Here is an 8937-nt window from a genome sequence, read left to right as displayed (position 1 = left end):
CAACCCATCACTGTAAGCATTGGTTTCCGGGCACAATTCAAAGTGTTGGTGGTGACCTATAAAGCCCTACATGGCATCGGATCAGATTACTTAGAAACATACGGGACCGCCTTCTGCCGCACAAATCCCAGCGGCCGATAAGGTCCCACAGAGTTGACCTTCTCCAGGTCCCGTTGACCAGACAATGTCATCTGGCGGGACCTAGGGGAAGAGCCTTCCCTGTGGCAGCCCCGGCACTCTGGAATCAGCTCCCTTGGAACCTTCCGCAAGAGTCTTAAGCCCCATCTATGTCGCCAGGCATGGGGCAGCTAGATCGTGCCCCCTTCTTCTCTGACCGTTAAATGTTATGGATGGATGTGATTGAGTAGACTGTTTTTTACATAATGGGATTTTAGCTTACTGTTTTTAACTATTAGATTTGTATACATATTTTTTGTATTGCATGTTGTGAGCCGGCGGCATACAAGTCTAATTAATAATAATAATAATAATAATAATAATAATAATAATAATAATAATCATCATCATCATCATCATCATCATCCACTGGAACCTGTGCCAGAACTACCATTTCCCAGTGGCAAAGTGGTCGAAAATGAGCAAGCAAAACTACTGTGGGACTTCCGACTTCAGACTGACCGAATTCTGAAGCATAACACACCAGACGTCCTGATTGTGGAGAAAAAGAAAGTATGGATCATTGACATCGCAATCCCAGGGGACAGCAGAATTGAGGAGAAGCAGCTAGAGAAATTAGTGAAATACGAAGATCTAAAAATCGAGCTGCAACGACTCTGGCATAAGCCCGTGAAAGTGGTCCCAGTGGTACTTGGCACACTGGGCGCAGTACCAAAAGATCTCAGCGGACATTTGAAAACCATCGGAATTGACAAAATCTCCATCTGTCAATTGCAAAAGGCTGCTTTACTAGGATCGGCACACATAATTCACGCTACATCACACAGTCCTAGGTGCTTGGGAAGCGCCCGACTGGTGATGAAATACGAAATCCAGCATAGTGATCTTGTTTGCTGTGTTGTATTGATAATAATAATAATAATAATAATAATAATAATAATAATAATAATAATAACAACAACAACAACAACAATAATGTAATGTATCTTGGAGGTGGTGACCCTTTTAGAGATGTATGCAATATAATTTCATTTTAATGCATGCTTATTAAGCTATGTTCAAAGTGACAATAAAGTTATTATTCTATTCTAAACTTTGAGGGGTCCTTAGTGGTCCCGGAACTTGCTTGTTTTCTTGCGGGTGTTTCGTTACTCAAATTGACCCTTACCAGCATTGATAATGTTACCTAGTTGGGTGATGAAATTATACACAGAGTGGTAATTTGTACAAATAAAACATTAGATAAGTACTGATAAAAAATAACAAATGCACGCCCCTTACAGACCTCTTATAAAGGGGGAGAAGTCAATGGTAGATAGTCTAAGGTTAAAGGTTTTGGAGTTTAGGAGTAGAAACCAGAGTCAGGAAGTGCATTCCAGGCATTGATTACTCTGTTGCTGAAGTCGTATTTTTTTTGCAGTCAAGTTTGGAGCGGTTGACATTTAGTTTAAATCGATTTCGTGGTCGTGTGTTGTTGCGGTTGAAGGTGAAGTAGTCTTTAACAGGTAGGACATTTTGGTATATGATTTCATGAACTATAATTAAGTCGGAACGGAGGCTGCAAGGAAACAAGGTAGCTCAGGGACCACCGAGGACCCCTCATGTCAACCCCAAATATGCTTCCTTATTAGCATTGTAAACTATTAGCGGTTCATTTTAAACTTTTGAAGTGTTCTCAACATAAGCCTGGTTGGCTTTAGAAGCTTCTCGGAAGGATTTATAGCTCACAGATTCTGAACACCTAACCTCAAGGCACTATCCTTCATTCTCAGTAGAATTAAAGAGGCGCAACCAGCTCATGAGATGCTTTAGGCCAGTGATGGCAAAGCTTTTTGGGTTCACGTGCCAAAAGGGGTGTGTGTGTTGTGCGTTTTGTGTGTGTGTGTTTGCTAGCATGTGTGCCCATGCCCACACCCCTTCCCTCCCCCCCCCCACACATACGCAATACCATGATAATTTTTTACTTTTTTAGATTATTAATTTATTACACAAATTTATAGAACAAAATAGAATAGAATAGAATTTTTATTGGCCAAGTGTCTTGGTGCAGATGCTCTCAGCGTACATAAAATAAAATATACATTTGTCAAGAATCATGTGGTACAACACTTAATGATTGTCATAGGGATCAAATAAGCAATGAAGAAGCAATATTAATAAAAATCTTAGGATATAAGCAACAAGTTACAGTCATACAGTCAACATGGGAGGAAATGGGTGAAAGGAATGATGAGAAAAACTAGTAGAATAGAAGTGCAGATTTAGTAGAAAGTCTGACAGTGTTGAGGGAATTATTTGTTTAGTAGAGTGATGGCGTTCGGGAAAAAACTGTTCTTGTGTCTAGTTGTGCAGTGCTCTGTAGCGATGTTTTGAGGGTAGGAGTGCAGTGCTCTGTAGCGATGTTTTGAGGGTAGGAGTTGAAACAATTTGTGTCCAGGATGTGAGGGGTCAGTAAATATTTTTCCTGCCCTCTTTTTGACTCGTGCAGTATACAGGCCCTCAATGGAAGGCAGGTTGGCAGCAATTGCTTTTTCTGCAGTTCTGATTCTCCTCTGAAGTCTGTGTTAGTCCTGTTGGGTTGCAGCACCAAACCAGACAGTGATAGAGGTGCAGATGACAGACTCAATGATTCCTCTGTAGAACTGTATAAGCAGCTCCTTGGGCAGTTTGAGCTTCCTGAGCTGGCGCAGAAAGAACATTCTTTGTTGTGCTTTTTTGATGATGTTTTTGATGTTAGGTGACCATTTTAGGTCTTGAGATATGATAGAACCTAGAAATTTGAAGGTCTCTACTGTTGATACTGTGTTGTCCAGTATTGTGAGAGGCGGAAGGGTGGAAGGGTTTCTCTTAAAGTCTACCACCATTTCTACGGTTTTCAGTGTATTCTCCCCAGAATTTTTTCACTGTTCTTCCCTGTCTTCCTTTCATTTTCTTTTTAAATAATCTTTATTAAGTTTCCACATATAAAAACAATTTAACAATCCTTCTTTTGTAGGTTCTGTCCTTCCTGGAAAAGTGTCCTCCTTTTTGATATTTTAAAACTAGTCTGTTAATCTTTGTATGCAGAGATGCTGCGCCAAACTATTACACATCATGTGATGGCACAGTTCGGAAACACACGATTATGAAACACATACACAGGGCAAAGGAGAACCTCATGTGTCTTGCATGAGACCCTCAACAGTCAGGATTCAGGCCCAGCTATAGCACGGAAACTGCTTTGGTCGCATTGATGGATGATCTCTGGCGGGCCCGGGACAGGGGCTTGTCCTCTGTCCTGGTGCTTCTTGACCTCTCAGTGGCTTTCGATACCATCGACCATGGTATCCTTCTGCGCCGGCTGGAGGGGTTGGAAGTGGGAGGCACTGTTCTCCAGTGGTTCTCCTCCTACCTCTCCGGTCAGTCGCAGTCGGTGTTAGTTGGGGGTCAGAGGTCGACCCCGAGGTCTCTCCCTTGTGGGGTGCCTCAGGGGTCGGTCCTCTCCCCCTTGCTATTCAATATCTACATGAAACCGCTGGGCGAGATCATCCAGGGGCATGGGGTGAAGTATCATCAGTACTGCTGATGATACCCAGTTATACAACTCCACCCCATGTCCAGTCAACGAAGCAGTGGAAGTGATGTGCCGGTGCCTGGAGGCTGTTGGGGTCTGGATGGGTGTCAATAGACTCAAACTCAACTCTGATAAGACGGAGTGACTGTGGGTTTTGCCTCCAAAGGACAATTCCATCTCTCCGTCCATTACCCTGGGGGGGTAATTACTGACCCCCTCAGAGAGGGTCCACAACTTGGGTGTCCTCCTCGATCCACAGCTCACATTAGAGAACCATCTTTCAGCTGTGGCGAGGGGGGGGGCGTTTGCCCAGGTTCGCCTGGTGCACCAGTTGTGGCCCTATCTGGACCGGGAGTCACTGCTCACAGTCACTCATGCCCTCATCACCTCAAGGCTCGACTACTGTAACGCTCTCTACATGGGGCTACCTTTGAAAAGTGTTCGGAAGCTTCAGATCGTGCAGAATGCAGCTGCGAGAGCAATCATGGGCTTCCCCAGGTATGCCCATGTCACACCAACACTCCACAGTCTGCACTGGTTGCCAATCAGTTTCCGGTCACAATTCAAAGTGTTAGTTATGACCTATAAAGCCCTTCATGGCACCGGACCAGATTATCTCTGGGACCGCCTTCTACCGCACGAATCCCAGCAACCAATTAGGTCCCACAGAGTGGGCCTTCTCCGGGTTCCATCAACTAAACAATGTTGTTTGGTGGGACCCAGGGGAAGAGCCTTCTCTGTGGTGGCCCCGGCCCTCTGAAACCAACTCCCTTCAGAGATTAGAATAGCCCCCACCCTCCTTGCCTTTCGTAAGCTGCTTAAAACCCACCTCTGCCGTCAGGCATAGGGGAACTGAGATATTCTTTCTCCCTAGGCTTCTACAATTTATGCATGGTATGTTTGTATGTATGTTTGGTTTTTATAATAAGGGTTTTTAGTTGTTTTAGTATCGGATTGTCGCATGTTGTTTTTACCAGTGTTGTTAGCCGCACCGAGTCTACGGAGAGGGGCGGCATACAAATCCAATAAATAATACTAATAATCCAGGGGTGGGAAGCAGGCAGAAATGAAGCTGCATGGGCAGCTCCAGCTGACCGGTGGCAGTCACTTCCTGGATTACTGGTGTTGGCTTGGCTCCCTTTTTTTCCTCTGCTGCTGCTGCGTCTACGCTCCTTGCTTTTTTCCTCTTTCCTCCTTCCTGGCCTCGGACAAGCTTCCCTCTCTCCTGCCCGGCTCCCCTCCAGCCTCACACGGCCACCTCCCGCCTGAGGTGCAAGCTGAACGTGTGGGTGGAAGCGGTGCTGGCAGCATTTTTGCTTCTGGCAGCACCTGTTCGCCTAGCTACCCAGCCTGAGGCGGGAGGGGGCAACCCAGGAAGAAGAGCGCGGGAAACGCGAAGCAAATTGTCACCTCAGCGAGTGACCCTGGTGAGGTTGCAAGTCAAGGACTTAACAGTTCACTTGAACAATGATGAACGTTCAATTCACTCCCACCTGGTCACATGGCTGGCAAGCCAGTCCTACCCAGTCACATGACCATCAAGCCACACCCCAAATTAGCTACACCCACAGTGTGGCAGTAAAAAAATGGCTGCCGATTACTGCATGTATCCCAGTGACCAGTCAGGTCCCACAGAGTCGGCCTTCTCCTGGTCGCATGTGCCAAACAATGTCGGTTGGCAGGGCAATGCCATCTCCAAACTACTAAAAATTTCTACTACTAGTTCTCCAGAGCCTGTCAGAACCTCATGGATTTCACCCCTGCCCTAATTCTAACAGCCCTAACTTTGGTTGATCTAGATTAGAAGACCTCCAAGGTTCCCTCCAACCCTATTATTCTATGTTCACTCAACACTGACTACAAAACCATGGCGTCAAAGACAGATGACCTCTGCTATGCCGTCACGACGGAATCACACATCACAATTAGAAGGAGCCAGAAATACCAGATATGTATCCGGGTGATGAATTGACAAGTTAATTTTGACCAAGGTAGGTATTTTTAACTCCAAACGCTGAACAATGGACTTTTCACTTATTCACTGCTCACAGTCACTCATGCCCTCATCACCTCGAGATTCGACTACTGTAATGCTCTCTACATGGGGCTACCTTTGAAAAGTGTTCAGAAACTTCAGATTGTGCAGAATGCAGCTGCGAGAGCAATCATGGGCTTTCCCAAATATGCCCATGTTACACCAACACTCCGCAGTCTGCATTGGTTGCCAATCAGATTCCGGTCACAATTCAAAGTGTTGGTTATGACCTATAAAGCCCTTCATGGCATCGGACCAGAATATCTCCGAGACCGCCTTCTGCCACACGAATCCCAGCAACCGGTTAGGTCCCATAGAGTTGGCCTTCTCCGGGTCCCGTCGACTAAACAATGTCATCTGGCGGGACCCAGGGGAAGAGCCTTCTCTGTGGCGGGCCCGACCGTCTGGAATCAGCTCCCCCCGGAGATTAGGATTGCCCCCACCCTCCTTGCCTTTCGCAAACTGCTTAAGACCCACCTTTGCCGTCAGGCATGGGGGAACCTAGACATCTTCCCCAGGCCTATATAGTTTATGTATGGTATGTTGTGTGCATGTTTTTAAATTATGGGTTTTTAACTTTGTAATATTAGATATGTATTGTACTTTTTTCTTACTTCTTTTCGTCCTCCTTTTTTATTGTAAAAAAAATTGGTCACCTTACTAAAACTCTACTGGCAGTTCAAGCTGATCGCTTGAAAAATGTTGTGAACGGACTGTCTTTGCAAGGAAATATTGCAACAACTCTGATTGCAGAACTGTGTTGCAAAAACTCTAATCTAGGTTCTAACCACAATTTTATGCAACTTGCTTTCCCATGAAATTGGAGTTCGGAAACACAGTAGAAGCCCTTATCTCAGGCTTTATACTAGGAATAATGTTGGTGACAAATAGCCATCTCGGGATCTAATTAAGTAGAAGATTGACGGCAGAAAAAGACCCCGTACTCCACCTAGTCTGCCCTTCCTGTATTTTATCTTAGGATGGATCTATGTTTCTCTCAGGCATATATAATAAATTCAGTTCCTGTGGATTTACTGACCACGTCTGCTGGAAGTTTGTTCCAAGCATCTACTACACTTTCAGTAAAATAATACTTTCTCACATTGCTTTTGATCTGTCCCCCAAAAAGGAGACCCTTCTTTTGTCGCTAACTACAGACCAATATCACTATGCTGTGTCCTATGCAAAGTCATGGAATAAATTATAAACCAATCAATTACCCTCCATCTAGAAACTAATAATTTGCTCTCTAACAAACAATTTGGTTTCAGAAAAAAACTATCCTGCAACCTGCAGCTCCTCCACTGCAAAAATATATGGACAACTCATCTAGATCAAGGGAAATCTACAGATGCAATTTATATTGACTTCTGCAAAGCCTTTGATTCAGTGGTCCACGACAAACTACTCCTAAAACTCAAATCCTATGGCATCTCAGGAGCCCTTCACAGCTGGATTACAGCATTCCTGTCAAACAGACAACAAGTGGTTAAAATAGGAAGCATCATATCTATCCCTGTCCCTGTTAAAAGCGGTGTCCCCCAAGGTAGTGGTCTGGGACCAACGCTCTTCATTCTCTACATCAATGACCTTTGCGATCTCATCACAAACAACTGTGTTCTCTTTGTAGATGATGTAAAGCTCTTCAACATCACCGATAACACAACTACTCTCCAAAAAGACCTAGACTCTGTTTCCGACAACTCCAACCAGCAAATGCTCTGTCCTGCACATCGGAAAAAAGAATTGGAACTCCAAATACAAACTGAATAATCAAATTATCACAGATAACCCCCACTAGGTTAAGGACCTTGGAGTACTAATTACAAAACATCTAAGTATCAAAGCCCACTGCAACAACATCACCAAGAAGGCTTCAAGAGTTGTTAATTTAATCCTATGTAGCTTCTGCTCTGGCAATCTCACACTACTTACCAGAGCTTACAAAACGTTTACCGGACCCATCCTAGAGCACAGCTCATCTGTTTGGAACACATACCACATCTCAGACATTAACACTCTCAAAAATGTCCAGAGATACTTCACCAGAAGAGCCCTTCACTCCTCCACTCGAAACAGAATACCCTACGAGACTAGATTTACAATCCTGGGCCTAGGAAGTTTAAAACTAAGACGCCTTAAACATGATCTAAATATTGCCCAGAAGATCATATGCTGCAAGGTCCTGCCTGTCAACGACTACTTCAGCTTCAACCACAACAACACAATAACAGATTCAAGCTCAATATTAACTGCTCCAAACATGACTGTAAAAAATACGACTTTAGTAATAGAGTTGTTGAAGCATGGAACTCATTACCTGAATCCGTAGCATCATCCACTAACCCCCAACACTTTACCCTTAGACTTAGGTGGTAGGAAAAGCGAGTAGAATGCTTGGCTGCATAGCTAGAGGTATAAGAAGCAGGAAGAGGGAGACTGTGATCCCGCTATATAGAGCGCCGGTGAGACCACATTTGAAATACCGTGTTCAGTTTATTTATTTATTTATTTATTAGATTTGTATGCCGCCCCTTTCCGTAGACTCATCTGTTCTGGAGACCTCACCTAAAAAAGACAAAATTGAAGGGGTCCAAAGACGGGCTACAACAATGGTGGAAGGTCTTAAGCATAAAACGTATCAGGAAAGACTTAATGAACTCAATCTGTATAGTCTGGAGGACAGAAGGAAAAGGGGTGATGTGATCGAAACATTTAAACATGTGAAAGGGTTAAATAAGGTTCAGGAGGGAAGTGTTCTTGATAGGAAAGTGAACACAAGAACAAGGGGGCACAATTTGAGGTTTGTTGGGGGAAAGATCAGAAGCAACGTGAGAAAATATTACTTTACTGAAAGAGTAGTAGATGCTTGGAACAAACCTCCAGCAGACGTGGTTGGTAAATCCATACTAACTGAATTTAAACATGCCTGGGATAAACATAGATCCATCCTAAGATAAAAATACAGGAAATAGTATAAGGGCAGACTAGATGGACCATGAGGTCTTTTTCTGCTGTCAATCTTCTGTTTCTATGCGGCAGAAGGCGGTCCCGTAATAATCTGGCTTGATGCCATGTAGGGCTTTATAGGTCATTACCAACACTTTGAATTGTGTCCGGAAACCAATCTGCTGGTATTTAATTTATACAGTTTTCCAAGCAGCAAAAGGTAGAAGAAAGTAACAGCATTTTTTTTTGCAAAAAGTTTTTT

Source organism: Erythrolamprus reginae, chromosome 3 (assembly GCF_031021105.1).
Source record: "Erythrolamprus reginae isolate rEryReg1 chromosome 3, rEryReg1.hap1, whole genome shotgun sequence".
NCBI lineage: Eukaryota > Metazoa > Chordata > Lepidosauria > Squamata > Dipsadidae > Erythrolamprus > Erythrolamprus reginae.
This window is presented reverse-complemented; position numbering follows the sequence as displayed.